Source organism: Oryctolagus cuniculus, chromosome 9 (assembly GCF_964237555.1).
Source record: "Oryctolagus cuniculus chromosome 9, mOryCun1.1, whole genome shotgun sequence".
NCBI lineage: Eukaryota > Metazoa > Chordata > Mammalia > Lagomorpha > Leporidae > Oryctolagus > Oryctolagus cuniculus.
In genome coordinates, this window is record NC_091440.1 from 7,544,448 (window position 1) to 7,560,890 (window position 16,443).

Sequence of the window (16,443 nt, forward strand, 5' to 3'; positions counted from 1 at the left end):
CAGGAACCAGTAGCTTCCTCCAGGTCTCCCACGTAGGTGCAGGGGCCCAACGACTTGGGCCATCTTCCATAGCTATCCCAGGCCACAACAGAGAGCTGGACTGGAAGAGGAGCAGCCGGGACTAGAACCGGCATCCACATGGGATGCTGGTGCTTCAGGCCAGGATGTCAACTTGCTGCGCCACAGGGCCACGGCACCGGCCCCATTCAGTTCTCAAAGCACGTAAGTGTGTATCAGCATGTCCAGATCACACAATTTGACAGATCCAGGACAGGTGGCTATTCAGTGAATACTTTTTGTGAAAGAATGAATAGCTGACTAAACAAATGATTTACCTCTACTCTGACCAAAATATAATGATACTACTGACTTTTTGCCCAAAATGAAAAATGATGAGCATGGAACAGGCTATATAGACTCGGGACTTAAAGAAGACATTTCATACATTATAATAAATAATAAAAAAGTTGAATGAATGCAATGAAGTGTAAGGTGAATGCTATATTGTTCAAAGAGAAACCAGTGGCTGAAGTCCAAATCTGTATTTTCAAGATAGTACAGTAAAGACACATAGACCATTGTCATTCCTGCCATGTTTGATTGAGCTTATGTGTATAATAAAGAATAGGAGAGTTTCACACAATGTGCAATTAACATCAAAGTCAGTTTATTATATTGTTCAGAATATTTGTGGTAACAAACTTAACCAATGGTTCAAAAGTTAGAAGATTTTTTAACTTTTAAAAAAATTGTAACTCCATTTAGATACCTGTGTTAAATCACTGAACTGTATGATTTCAGATCCAACTTAAATTTATGTTTGGATTCTTCAGACTGATACCCCCTTGTCTAAATAAACTTCTTTAGGGGAAAGGTCTTCAAGGAGAAGACATTTTTGCAGGAGAGTATATAAGAATGACACCGAGATTATGTCCAGGAATAAGGAAAGACCAAGTATATTTATTTATGTTTGTATAGGAACAAGTTCATTGTCTTGATTCTTGTTAAGCTCACTGATCTTCTGTATTATTATTAATAGTAGTGGTATTATATAAATTTACTGAGAAAGAACTAAAACAATAAAATATAATAAAGTTGACTTAATAGGACTTGGGTAACTAAGGTCACAGTGAAGTTCACAATGTTAGGAAGAAGAACTTACATCAGACAATTAGGACTAAATGTGTCAAGATTGTTCACGTCTAGTGTTCCCAACAATGGGGGAAACCAGAAACAAATTGTTCATGAGACACCTGTGCACTTCCAGGAATAAGTAGAAATGTGTGGGGGAGGGAAAGAGATCCAATTATGCAAGAACAAGGTTTATAAGTTAAGGAAATCAGGCATTAATGCTAATGTAACCAAATTCATACACATCGTGTGCTGAGGACCGAGGACTTTGAAGTCAAATGCAAAAATACGAGTATGGCCCTATGATAAATGGTGATGAAACAATTTAGATGGCTTTAGGTACACGTTCAGTCCAGAAGTTTAAGAGGAACTAAAAATAGCAGCTCACTAAAATGAATCTAAAATTATAAGAAACAATATAGTTCATGATGCTTTCATGAGATACTAAAATATTCTCATAATAATGCAGAATACTCTTAATGATTTCAAATAAGTATCATAACTAACATTTAATATAAAAAACTCATTAATAACATGAAATAAATAGGAAAATTAAGAGGAAAATACCTAAGTCTGAACATAACCCTATAACTAGAGAATTATTGCGATTTTAAATTAAATTTCTAAGAAATCTCAGAGTGTTGAAACTAAAATTAAAGGTTAATTTTACACTATGGTAAATGATTCTCAATCAAATACGTATTCAAATATTTTAATAAAGAAATTATTAAAGAAATCATTTACACATTAGTGATTTACACCTAGAATAATCATTTTGTGATATTGAAACCTTAGAAAGAAACACAAGTTATTTGAAAAATGCAAATAACAAAAGAGTTATACAAATTATTTCTAAAACAGCATGTTTAGTTTCCTTTATACTTGTGTACCCATTGATGATCTAAGGAGGGTCAACATGATCAATTTTTATATTCTCCCCATATGTGGTTCAGTTAAGGAAATTTTGCAACTCTTTATTAGTGATGTCATGACACTCACTGACTGTTATACTGAAGATTCAAAAGTTCTTATAAAAATTGTGTAAGGGAGTAAAAACCACTCTTTTTATTCTATAATAGGATTTACTTATTTATTTATTTATTTCAAAGGCAGATTCACTTCTGATTCTTGGTCAGTTCAATGTTCTCTGCACTGTGCTCTTCTGCCTTAAATTCGTTTCACATCTCTTCCTCACCAGAATCAGATACCTGCTCGGTGGGCAGCCCAAATCTCACTCTTCCGCACAGCATGATGCTATTTGTCTCTCCCATGAGCTGCTGCACATTTCCTGACGGGTCTATGCCAGCCAGTAAGTCACAGTCTGTTCTGTTTATACTATGCTATGCTCCCTGTTTGTTATTCTTGTCAACCCAACTAAATTATACTCCTTGAGGAAAAGAATCATATCTGTAAGTATCTGATAAATGCTTACTCACACATTCTGTGAACTTTCTGTTTTTTCAGAGGATTCTTCATGCCAGTAATACCAATTTTGGGGAAGTAAGAAGAAGACTGCGCCTGACAATCGAACAACATTCCGGATTGGTGGCATTCTAGTTACAATAATCATTGTCATTGTTTTATCTCTGCTTAATATTTGTAAGGCACAAAGATATCTCTACTAAATGTTTTGGAAATTATTCTATGCCTCAAATTAAAAAACTAATTTTATTTTCTTGATGTGATGGTCAATTTCAGAGGAACAAGTCAAGATAGTGAAAGAAATGGTGCAAGGTGAATTCAGCAGTCCCTGGCAGGTAGCAAAATATAGGTGAGGAAAATACACTTCTCGATATTAAATTTTACCATTCATTTTACCAAATTAAGATTTGTTTATAGCATTAACACATTTAGCCTTGAAGTCTTTTTTGAGAAATAACTGGTTAAAAGTTTCTCCCAAGTAAATAAGATACTTAAAAAAAAAAGGCAACTTTCTTACCCTCAACACAAAACACAGCACAGAATCATGATTACAAATTACTCCTGGTAGTAATGTTACACTGGAAAGGCTCATCCATTTCCTTCAGTGATGGGTGGGCTGAGCTACTGCTGGCATCAGGGCCTCATGGTATGCTGAAAGTCTTACTGATTCTACCAGCATTTAATTTGTAAACCTGCTTTATTTCAAGGTGATGTGAGCATATGTCTTCTTTGTCTCTTGGAGGAAATTTCCAATGGGAAGGGAAACAAACACAATGGCATTAAAACTGACTCTTGGTGAATTCATCTGTTTAGTTTCTGTTCATATCAATCACAAGGTAATAGAATTTCTTTTTTTTTTTTTTTTTGACAGGCAGATTTGACAGTGAGAGAGAGAGAAAGGTCTTCCTTTTCTGTTGGTTCACCCCCAAAATGGCCGCTACGGCCAGTGCGCTGGGCCGATCCGAAGCCAGGAGCCAGGTGCTTACTCCTGGTCTCCCATCGGGTACAAGTGCCCAAGCGCTTGGGCCATCCTCCACTGCCTTCCCAGGCCACAGCAGAGAGCTGGCCTGGAAGAGGAGCAACCAGGACAGAATCCGGTACCCTAACCGGTACTAGAACCAGGGGTGCTGGTGCCGCTGGCAGAGGATTAGTCAAGTGAGCCGCAGCACCGGCCACAAGATAATAGAATTTCAAACAGAATGTAAGTTAAAATCAAAAACGGTTTTTCAATATTTCTAGGATAGCATCTCATTTTCTATAACATGTCTTCAAAATTTATTCTCTGAAAAACAATAATCTGTAAAACCATCACTAAAGATGATAGTAATAATCATTAATACTTTTACAGTTAAAAGATTGTCCTTTGTTTTAAAGACTCCTAAAATTTCAAATGCATTTTCCAATGCATTTCTTTTTTAAGTGTCTTAAATTTATACAAGGTGAACAAATTTCATAAATATAACTTTAGGAACATAGTGATCTTCCCCCCCTGCACGCCCTCCCATCTGCATTTCCAACCTTCTTCCTCCTCCTGCTCCCATTCTTATTTTTTACAAAGATTTATTTTCAGTTAACTTTATATTCCTCAGATTATCCCTACACTAAGGAAAGAGTTCAACAAATACTATGAAGAAAAAAAAAAAAAACACTATTCCTCAACAGTCAAGGCAAGGGCTGCTCAAAATCTTTGCATCTTAAAATGTCAATTTCACTTCTATAGATTGCCTTTTAGGTACTCTATTAGTTACCACAGATTAGGGAAACCATATGCAATTTGTCTTTTTGGGACTGGCTTATTTCACTATGTATAATGGTTTCCAGTTGCATCCATTTTGTTACAAATGACAAGATTTCCTTTTTTACCACTGAGTAATATTCAATGGTGTACATACACCATAATTTCTTCATCCAGTCTGAGGTTGATGGCCATCTGGGTTGATTCAACATCTTAGCTATTGTGAACTGAGCTGCAGTAAACATGGATAACTATGGGTAACATAGATAGCTCTTTCATACACTTGTTTCATTTCATTTGGGTCAATTCCCAGGACTGGTATAGCTGAATCATATGGTGCATCAATTTTCAGACGTAATCCAGCAAAGGAAAGCACAATGCATTTCTTAGGTGAGGAACATCTGATGCAAACCTACCTTACTCAGTTCACACTTTCCACCTGTAATATTTGAGAATTGTTACCCATTTTTTTTAATTTTTTTAACTTTTTTTTGATATATATAAATTTCCAAAGTACAACTTTTGGATTATAGTGGCTTTTTCCCCCATAACCGCCCTCCCACCCACAACCATCCAATCTTTCCCTCCCTCTCCCATCCTATTCACATCAAGATTCATTTTCAATTATCTTTATATACAGAAAGTCAATTTAGTATATATACTAAGCAAAGATTTCAACAGTTTGCACCCACAGGATACACAAAGTATAAAGTACTGTTTGAGTACTAGTTATAGCATTAATTTACATAGTCCATCACATTAAGGACAGAGACCCTACATGGGGAGTAAGTGTACAGTGACCCCTGCTGTTGATTTAAAAATTGACACTCATTTATGGCATCAGTAGTCACCCAAGGCTCTTGTCATGAGTTGCCAAGACTATGGAAGCCTCTTGAGTTCACAAACTCCAATACTATTTAGACAAGGCCATAATCACAGTGGAAGTTCTCTCCTCCCTTCAGAAAAAGGTACCTACTTCTTTGATGGCCCATTCTTTCCGCTGGGATCTCACTCACAGAGATCTTTCATTTAGGGCATTTTTTTTTTCTTGCCACAGTGTCTTGGCTTTCTATGCCTGAAATATTCTCATGGGCTTTTTAGCCAGATCAAAATGCCTTAAAGGCTGATTCTGAGGCCAGAGTGCTGTTTAGAACATCTGCCATTCTATGAGTCTGCTGTGTATCCCGCTTCCCATGTTGGGAGGTTCTCTCCTTTTTTTTTCTTTTCTTTATTTTTTCTTAAGTAAATATAAATTTCCAAAGTACAGTTTATGGATTGCATTGGCTTCCCCCCCCATAATTTCCCTCCCACTGGCACCCCTCCCATCTCCCGCTCCCTCTCCCATTACATTCATATCAAGATTCATTTTCAATTATCTTTATATACAGAAGATTGATTCAGTATATATTAAGTAAAGATTTCATCAGTTTGCACCCACACAGAAACACAAAGTGTAAAATACTGTTTCAGTACGAGTTATAGCATTACTTCACATTGTCCAACACATTAAGGACAGATCCCATATGAGGAGTAAGTACATAGTGACTCCTGTAGTTGACTTAACAATTTGACACTCTTGTTTATGGCATCAGTAATCTCCCTAGGCTCTAGTCATGCGTTGCCAAGGCTATGGAAGCCTCCTGAGTTTGCTGACTTCGATCTTATTCTGACAGTGTCATAGTCAAAGTGGAAGTTCTCTCCTCCCTTCAGAGAAAAGTACCTCCTTCTTTGATGGCCCTGTTCTTTCCACTGGGATCTCACTCACAGAGATCTTTCATTTAGGTCTTCTTTTTAAATTTTTTTTCACAGAGTGTCTTGACTTTCCATGACTAAAATACTCTCATGGGCTCTTCAGCCAGATCTGAATGCCTTAAGGGCTGATTCTGAGGCCAGAGTGCTGTTTAGGACATCTGCCATTCTATGAGTCTGCTGTGTATCCCACTTCCAATGATGGATCGTTCTCTCCCTTTTCTGACTCTATCAGTTAATATTAGCAGACACTAGTCTTGTTTGTGTGATCCCTTTGACTCTTAGACCTATCAGAGTGATCAATTGTGAACTGAAGTTGATAACTTGGACTAGTGAGATGGCATTGGTACATGCCACCTTGATGGGATTGTATTGGAATCCCCTGGCACGTTTCTAACTCCACCATTTGGGGCAAGTCCGATTGAGCATGTCCCAAATTCTATATCTCCTCCCTCTCTTAGTCCCACTCTTATATTTAACAGGGATCACTTTTCAGTTAAAATTTAAACACCTAAGAGTAACTGTGTTAATTACAGAGTTCAACCAATAGTACTAGAACAAAAAAAATACTAAAATGGATAAAGTATTACATTGTACATCAACAGTCAGGACAAGAGCTGATCAAGTCACTGTTTCTCATAGTGTCCATTTCACTTGAACAGGTTTCCCCTTTGGTGCTCATAGTTGTCGCTAATCAGGGTGAACATATGATATTTGTCCCTTTGGGACTGGCTTAAACACTCAGCATAATGTTTTCCAGATTCCTCCATTTGTTGCAAATGACTGGGTTTCATTTTTTTGACTGCTGTATAACATTCTATAGAGTACATGTCCCATAATTTCTTTATCCAGTCTACTGTTGATGGGCATTTGGGTTGGTTCCAGGTCTTAGCTATTGTGAATTGAGCTGCAATAAGCATTAATGTGCAGACCGCTTTTTTGTTTGCCAATTTCATTTCCTTTGGGTAAATTCCAAGGAGTGGGATGGCTGGGTTGTATGGTAGGGTTATATTCAGGTTTCTGAGGAATCTCCAGACTGACTTCCATAGTGGCTTAACCAGTTTGCATTCCCAGCAACAGTGGGTCAGTGTCCCTTTTTCCCCACATATTCTCCAGCATCTATTGTTGGTAGATTTCTGCATGTGAGCCATTCTAACCGGGGTGAGGTGAAACCTCATTGTGGTTTTGATTTGCATTTCCCTGATTGCTAGTGATCTTGAACATTTTTTCATGTGTCGTTGGCCATTTGGATTTCCTCTTTTGAAAAATGTCTATTGAGGTCCTTGGCCCATCTCTTCAGTGGGTTGTTTGTTTTGATCTTGTGGAGTTTCTTGATTTCTTTGTAGATTCTGGTTATCAACCCTTTATCAGTTGCATAGTTTGCAAATATTTTTTTTCCCATTCTGTCAGTTGCCTCTTCACTCTCCTGACTGTTTCTTTTGCAGTACAGAAACTTCTCAATTTGATGCAATCCCAAATGCTAATTTTGGCTTTGACTGCCTGTGCTTCTGGGGTGTTTTCCAAGAAGTCTTTGCCAGTACCTATATCTTGCAGGGTTTCTCCAATGCTCTCTTATTATTTGATGGTGTCGGGTCGTAGATTTAAGTCTTTAATCTATGTTGAGTGAATTTTTGTGTAAGGTGTAAGGTAGGGGTCTTGCTTCATGATTCTGCACGTGGAAATCCAATTTTCCCAGCACCATTTATTGAATAGACTGCCCTTACTCCAGGGATTGTTTTTGGATTCTTGATCAAATATGAGTTGGCTGTAGATGTTTGGATTGATTTCTGGTGTTTCAATTCTGTTCCATTGGTCTATCCATCTGTTTCTGTACCAGTACCATGCTGTTTTGATTACAACTGCCCTGTAGTATATCCTGAAATCTGGTATTGTGATGCCTCCTGCTCTGTTTTTGTTGTACAGATTGCTTTAGCTATTCGAGGTCTCCTGTGTCTCCATATGAATTTCAGCATCAATTTTTCCAGATCTGGGAAGAATGTCTTAGGTATCTTGATTGGTATTGCATTGAATGTACAAATTGCTTTTGGGAGAATGGACATTTTGATGAGATTGATTCTTCCAATCCATGAGCATGGAAGATTCTTCCATTTTTTGGTATCCTATTCTATTTCTTTCTTTAAGGTTTTGTAATTTTCATCATAGAGATCCTTAACGTCCTTGGTTAAGTTTATTCCAAGGTATTTGATTGTTTTTGTAGCTATTGTGAATGGGATTGATCTTAGAAGTTCTTCCTCAGCCGTGGCATTGCCTGTGTATACAAAGGCTGTTGATTTTTGTCTATTGATTTTATAACCTGCTACTTTGCCAAACTCTGCTATGAGTTCCAATAGTCTCTTAGTAGTGTTCTTTGGGTCCCCTAAATAAAGAATCATATCATCTGAAAAGATGGATAGTTTGAGTTCTTCCTTCCCAATTTGTATCCCTTTAATTTCTTTTTCTTGCCTGATGGCTTTGGCTAAAACTTCCAGAACTATATTGAATAGCAGTGGTGAGAGTGGGCATCCCTGTCTGGTACCAGATCTCAGTGGAAATGCTTCCAACTTTTCCCCATTCAATAGGATGTTGACCGTGGGTTTTTCATAAATTGCTTTGATTGTATTGAGGAATGTTCCTTCCATACCCAGTTTGCTTAGAGTTTTCATCATGAATGGGTGTTGTATGTTATCAAATGCTTTCTCTACCTCTATTGAGATAATCATATGGTTTTTCTTCTGCAGTCTGTTAATGTGTTGAATCACATTGATTGTTTTGTGCACATTAAACCATCCCTGCATGCCAGGGATAAATCCCACTTGGTCTGGGTGGATGATCTTTCTGATGTGTTGTTGCATTCTATTGGCGAGAATTTTATTGAGGATTTTTGCATTTATGTTCATCAGGGATATTGGTCTGTAATTCTCTTTCAATACTGCATCTTTTTCAGGCTTAGGAATTAAGGTGATGCTGGCTTCATAGAAAGGATTTGGGAGGATTCCCTCTTTTTCGATTGTTCTGTATAGTTTGAGAAGAATTGGAGTTAGTTCTTCTTTAAATGTCTGGTAGAATTCAGTAGTGAATCCATCGGGTCCTGGGCTTTTCATTGTTGGGAGGGCCTTTATTACTGTTTCAATTTCTGTCTAAGTTATGGGTCTGTTTAGGTTTTCTATGTCTTCCTGGTTCAATTTAGGTAGGTTGCATGTGTCCAGGAATCTATCCATTTCTGATAGATTTCCCTGTTTACTGGCATACAAGTCCCTGAAATTAATTTTTGGCACAGTATTACATGTTGCTAACTCACATTCCTTCCTCAGTTGTTTGTGTTATTTTCTTCACTGACTTCCATTGATCTCTGCTATTTCTCAGGTGGATCTCTGAACCAAAGGCCTTGGACATTTTGTAAATGCAAAATTCTCATTCTCTTGGCCCCTTACTTGCAGGTATAAAATCTTTATGTTTTAGTCCTGCTCATTGCTGCTGCAGATGATAATTCACATAAAGGAAGCTCCAGCTTCTTAAGCAGAGGGCAGGAGAAGGAGAGGTGGGTAAAAGAGCTTGACGAGTTTCCAGGGCAAATAGAAAACCTCTCCAAGCACACCTTGTGCTCTAGCTACTCTTTTTCTGATCGATGACAATGCTCAGTTTCCAAAAGCAAAGAGACACAAAGCCAGGAGGTAAACTGTGGCACCGCTGGCACAACTATCCCTGCTTAAATCACATGTAATGATGCTTCAACAGAAGTTAAAATGCCATCTTTACTTAATGATGTTGAAGAAGATCATAATTTAAAGTTGATCACAGTTTTATCTGTATAGTTTCAATTCTGATGTATTTGAAGCCAATTGTGGAAGAGTGATGCATACAATTTGATTTACCTTGACTGCTTGAGCAACTCATTTTGCTAGGCTTATAAATGACAGCATGAATATAATAGTTCATTTCAATAACAAGAAAATTGAAAGTTTCATTCAACAATCTGGAAGAGCAAAATGAATCTTGACGTGGGTCTAAAAATAAGAACATCTGTTTGCAGCAGGAAATAGTAATGATTTATGGTTCCAACATCACTGTGTGATGTGTTGTTTCATTTTATGGTAATTTACAGCATTTAATGTACTATATAAAATTGACATAATCTTAGGTAATGCTCTCCCAAAATGTAATAAAAGGAACAAAAATGTGGAATATGAATGTTGGTTTCCTGTGTGAAAGTTTTGGTTTTAAGACGGGGATTTGTATGGAAAGAATAGAATGATTGAAAGCCAAAATTGTTCTCCAGGCAGCTTTGAACTTTTGCTGGTGTCAGCCCTCATGTATGCATGAAGTGCAGGGTGTTCCACGTGTCCAGTGGTAGACCCCATAAACCATCACTCCTGTTAACAGTTTGAACAGCAGGTCCTCCCTGAAAAATTCTACAGCCCATCCAAAACCTCCCTCAAGTCATTCTCATTTATCTGATTTTTCGGGGGAGGGGGACCAACAATGCACCTTTTCTGTTTTTTATTTAAGAGTTATTTTTTTATTTACTTGAAAGACAGCATTACGGAACAAGGTGGAGGATGACACAGAAAAAGAGAGAGAGAGAGGGAGAGAGAGAAAGAGAGGTGAGAAAGAGAGGGAGGAGAGAGAGAGATCTTCAATCTATTAATTCACTCCCCAAATAGCACAATGGCCAAGCCAGTGCTAGGTCAAAGCCAGGAGCCCAAAACTCCATCTGGTTTTCCCATGAGTGTCCAGTGGCTCAACCACTTAAGCCATCTTCTGCCACCTTCCCAGGATTATTAGCCAGGTGTGTTGCATTGAAGGCAGCAGCTTAACCAGCTGTGCCACAATTCCAGAATCAAACGTTTCTATTTTTTAAATCAAGTCAAAGATTTCTCTAAGTTGCTGCTGATCATAAAAGAATATCTGACTTTGTTTCTGAACCCTTAAGAAGTTCTAAATCGGTTCCAAATTAATCAGAGAATGTTAATACTATAAAGAATGCTACGCTATCAAGAAGCTGTGTAAATCTCCTCTTCATATTAACATTTCACTATCAAACATTTCACATTTAGCATTTCTTGGCATTTATTCCCTTACATTCTCCAATGTAATCTTCTAGGTGGGAACACTGGGACAGGCTTGGATAAGGACAGCCATAAGGATTTTACAGGCATGGGACTCAGTCCCACAGGTCACATTCTCAGTGCTGCATGTCAAGGAGTTGATGGGTGGCTTCTAGGTAAAGAATCAAGGTACAAGCCTTGGCGACAACTTGCAGGAATGTTGAAGTCATGCTCATATGCAGAATAAATTATGTGGAGAAGAGGTAAGTTCAGATCTCAGTATCCTCACTATAGAACTAGGGGTAGAGGGTTTTGATTTTTAGACCCGTATCCCATATTACTAAAATTTATTAACATCCATTTTAAGCCAGCATTATAGGAACCAAGTGAGAGGTTCCTCTAATGGGGTGGCTTGTGCCTCATTATGCATTCATGGAAAATGGCAAGAATTCAGCTAAAAGCGTCAGAATTTGAAATCATGTCTAGCTGAATCCTGAGCCCACGCTCTCCACCTCCCTGTATTTTCTTTAACCAAATCATCTAGTTTCCATAGTTTCCCTGCATGATATGGTTCTCCCAGTTTAGATAATCTCAGATTTAAGTCCTCATTCTGTCTATGGTAGTTCTTAAACTAATATTAGCAATCTTTGGAAAAAAAATATTACTGCATCTCTTAAAACTTGAGTCAGCAAACTTTTTCAAGCACACTGAGAAGTGTGACAAAACAGGAAGGCAGACTGTAACTTGACTTGTGATTCGCAGCTGTCTTTGCATCCCCTCTGCATATTTCCTACTACATATCCCGTGTGAAATCTGTCTCTCTACCAAGTTGTGTGTCCCTTAAGCTCATTTTTAATATACATTCTCCCTGCCGAGACTTACTTGTATTATTTATTTTGAAGTTAATACAAAAATCATTTATAAGTTTGCTTAACATTGGTTTATATCTGTGAGTAGTTGTAGAAACAGTTGATTTAGAAAAATCACTTTCCTTAGGAGACATAATACATTTTTTCATTCCTATTTCCTTAAGGAATTTGAAAGATTGTTTGATAATATTAGTAGTATAAATATTAACAATTACTTTTCACAATATTCAGGAGTAAGTATTAAATGCTTTTTTTAAAAAAATATTTATTTATTTGAAAGAGTTATATAAAGAGAGGGGAGAGACAGAGAGAGAGATCTTTCATCTGCTGGTTCACTTCCCTAATGTTCCCAATGTCAAGAGCCATGGATCCAAAGCCAGGAGCCAGGAGTTTCCTCTGGGTCCCCCACATGGTTGCAGGGGACAAAGTACCCAAGCCATCTTTCACTACTTTCCCAAGCCATTAGCAGAGAACCAGATATGAAGAGGAACATCCATATGGTATGCCGGCACAATGCCACTGCACAGGCTCCCTTATGCTGTCTTTTTATAAATAGGTATGAAAAGTCAATCACTCCTCTGATTTTTGTTCACAATTTTCTTACTTGCATAAATACTTGCATAAATACTCAGAAATGAAGGAATTACTAGTTTTAACTTGAAAATAGTTCATTTCTCTTTGTTGGGGGGTCTTGAAACACAATTATTAAAAGAATGACTGATTCACATTAGAAAAATTGTTAGCCAAATTTTAACAAAACATTGGTATGTCTGGTAGGTTAGATAGTAATTGAAAACTATAATTTAGTTAGCATAATTGTGATGGTTTATATTTGGATCATTGGATTTTTTTTCTTTTTAAAATTTTGTTTAACTGTGTCACATTCACTACAAATGTACACATTATATACATACACATATATACTCTTTCATTGAAAACAGATATTAATGTTACAAAATGAGGGATTCATGAACATAAACATAATATTGGGAAAAAAGACTATATTGCCATTTACATGATATGATTCAGTGAAAAAATATTTATAAATAAATATATAATTATGTGATAGCTACATGATTTTTACAGTCCCTCTGCATATTAGCTTCAAAAATAAGAGAAAACATGTGATGTTTGCCTTTCTGGGTGTGGCTTATTTCACTTGTATAATAATCTCCAGTTGCATCCACTCTGGATCATTTTAAAGATTTATTTATTTATTTGAAAGACAAAGTTATAGAAAGAGAGGAAGACAATCAGAGGGAGAGGGAGAAAGAGAGTGAACTATCCTCTAGTTCACTTTCCAAACAGCTGCAACGGCCAGGCCAGGCAGAAGCCAGGAGCCTGGAACTGCATCCAGGTATACAAAACGGGTATAGGGGCCCAAGCACCTGGGCCAGCTTCCACTCCTATCCCAGGTGCATTCGCAAGGATCAAAAGATAAACATTCAGGACTTGAGTTGGTGCCCATTGTGGGTGCTGGTGTTGGGGGCGACAGCTTAACTCACTACACTGCAAAGCCGGTGTCCAGTTGCATCCATTTATTCTAAATGTCAAGATTTCATTCTTTTTTTCTGGCTGAGTATTATTCCAGAGTGTATGTAAACACTAATTTTTATTCAGTCATCAGTTAATGGACATGTAGGTTGATGCTGTAACTTTGCTTTTGTGAATTCAGCTTTCATAAATTTAGAACTTCAGGTATTTCTTTCAGATGCTGTTGATTTATGATGTAGGAAACTGCAATGCAGATTCATTCACACTGGCATTTATTTCTTTTTCTCAGATGGCGTTTACTATTCTCCCAAGGGAAAAGAAAACACCATATTTTTTATTTTCAGTCCTTCATATATATCCCATAACTAAAACCATGATAATGGATTCATAGAAAAGAACATTTTCATCAAATTGTGCATTATCATAGAAAACCTTATTTTGAATATTTTTTCCACTTTTCTTTCCCCAGATGAAATTATTCCCATCCTAAAAGAATATAATTTATTTTTACTAAGGCATATTATCTTGCCCTGGTTAGGTCACCAATATTTTGCTTCCTATATTGATGATGCTGCTCAATCTACCAACAAATTTGGTGTGAATATCTTTCCTTAGATATTCATTTTCAACAAATGTATCATTATCCTTTATGGTCTTTAAGATTGTTTTTTCAAACATATCTTATATCTGTATAAAGATTACAAAATTTTTCATTGTCTTCATTATGGTAACATAAAATTATTATTATTCTATATGACATCATTTGTAAAAGTTGTTTCAATTTTTTAGCACTTATTTTTAATATTGGTGCACATTCCAGCAACTTTACTAAATTCCCTTATTCTCATAAGATCTGTAGATTTTTGTGAATTTTTTCTTCACAACTAAGTAATAGATAAAGTTTGATTCTTAATATTTCTTATATTATGTATTTCATTTGGTTTTCTTATCCTATATGGCTAGGATTGCCATGATAATGTTGCATGTAATTGGCATGTCAGATATACTTGTTTTTTCCCAAAGAGAAACTTAACATTTTACTACTAAATACAAGTTTTCACTAACTTCTTTGTAAATATCCTTCATTATTTCAAGGAATTTGTATTTCATGCTTACTTTCATAAATTTGTAAATGTTAATATAATTTGCTATAAATTTTTCTAAAATTCTTTGTTCCTTATCTACTGAGGTAATAATATACTTTTTAATTTTTGCATTGTTATTATTAGTGTTTTATGCTGATTGATATTAAAATACTGGGGCGGGCGCTGTGACACACTAGGTTAATCCTCTACCTGCAGCGCCAGCATCCCATATAGTCACGAGTTCTAGTTCCAGCTGTTCCACTTCCAATCCAGCTCTCTGCTATGGCCTAGGAAAGCAGTAGAAGATGGCCCAAGTGCTTGGGCCCCTGCATTCACATGGGAGACCAGGAGGAAGTACCTTTCTCCTGGCTTGGATCGACAAAGCTCCAGCAGTTGTGGCCATTTGTGGAGTGAACCAAAGGAAGACCTTTCTCTCTGTCTCTCCTTCTCACTGTCTATAACTCGACCTCCCAAATAAATACATAAAACCTTAAAAAAATACTACACATTGCATTTAAGGGAGGAATCCTACTTGAAGGATTTATTTATTTATTTCATTTATTATTTGTATATCTATATTAATTTCAGAAATTTGCCAGCAATTTCTCTGTCTTGTAGTCTGACGTTATGGTTATTTTGGGCTTACATGGTCCTAAGATAGGAATATTTCTGGAAAGATTTTTAGTTAAATTGGTATTATATTTTAGCATGTGTTGGATTTCCATAGCAAACCATCTATGTACAGTTTCATAAAGTGGAATGCATTTAACTTTGGATACATTATTTTTGACAAATTATTAGTAAAAAATCTTTGTTATACTATCTTTTCCGTTGATGTAGAGTCTGTGATAATGTCTTATTTTCTAATACTGTTGAGATGTGCCCTCTCTTTTGCATTAGTGTTTCCAAAACTATTTGAATCCAATTATTGACAGTTTAGTGAGTATATGAAAGCCCTTTCGTTTCTTTGGTTGCTCTGATTATTTAATTATATTTTTTCTGTCTTATCCAGTTTAGTAAAAGGCAAAAGATTCATATGATCTGAAGAGAAATGAAAGTATTCAGTTCTTTTTTATTGTTTTGTTTCTTCTGGTTTTTTTTTGAGTTAATTGAAAAATTGGTTGCTTCTTTTCCAATTTTTGATATGATTCTTATTCTACATTTTCAAAATTTTTATGCATCAAATACTATGAAATTTTAAATTAAGGCATATTCTGTATGATCATATTATTTTGGAAATTGATGACAATTTGATTTATGGACCAGAAAAATGACTTTTGACCTTAGTACTATTGACATTTTGTTTAAAGTAATTAATTTATTTTAAGTAGTATTGTATATTATAGTACATTTAATGGATTCCTTGCTTGCCTACTTTAGTAGTAGCACACACTTTTTCACCTACTCATGCCAGTCAAAATGTACACTTGGTTAGAGCATTGGGACTAGCAGCTAAGGCATCCACTAACAAGCCTGACTCTAACTTCATATTAGTGCTAACACTGTGAGGCAATAAAATCAGTTGGATTCCTACCACCACATGGAAACTGTGATTGAGTTCCTTCCCCCATTTTCAGTCCTAGCCCCACTCCAAGCATAGAGTGCATTTGGGAAGTGAACCAACAAATGCAAGTGCTCTCAATGATAATAATAATAATAATAATGCCTATAGACATTGGAAAATATTCTTTGGTGAAGGAAAAATTTTCAGTGCTTGAGAATCACTGATTAAAAAAGGATTACTTTTTGTAAATATTCCACATAGATTCAAACAATCCCATATCTACAACCAACTAATCTTTAACAAAAGAACTAAATTCACTTCCTGGAAAAAGAACAGTCTCTTCAATAAATGGTGCTCGGAAAATTGGATCTCTGCATGCAGAAGTATGAAACAAGACCACTATCTCACA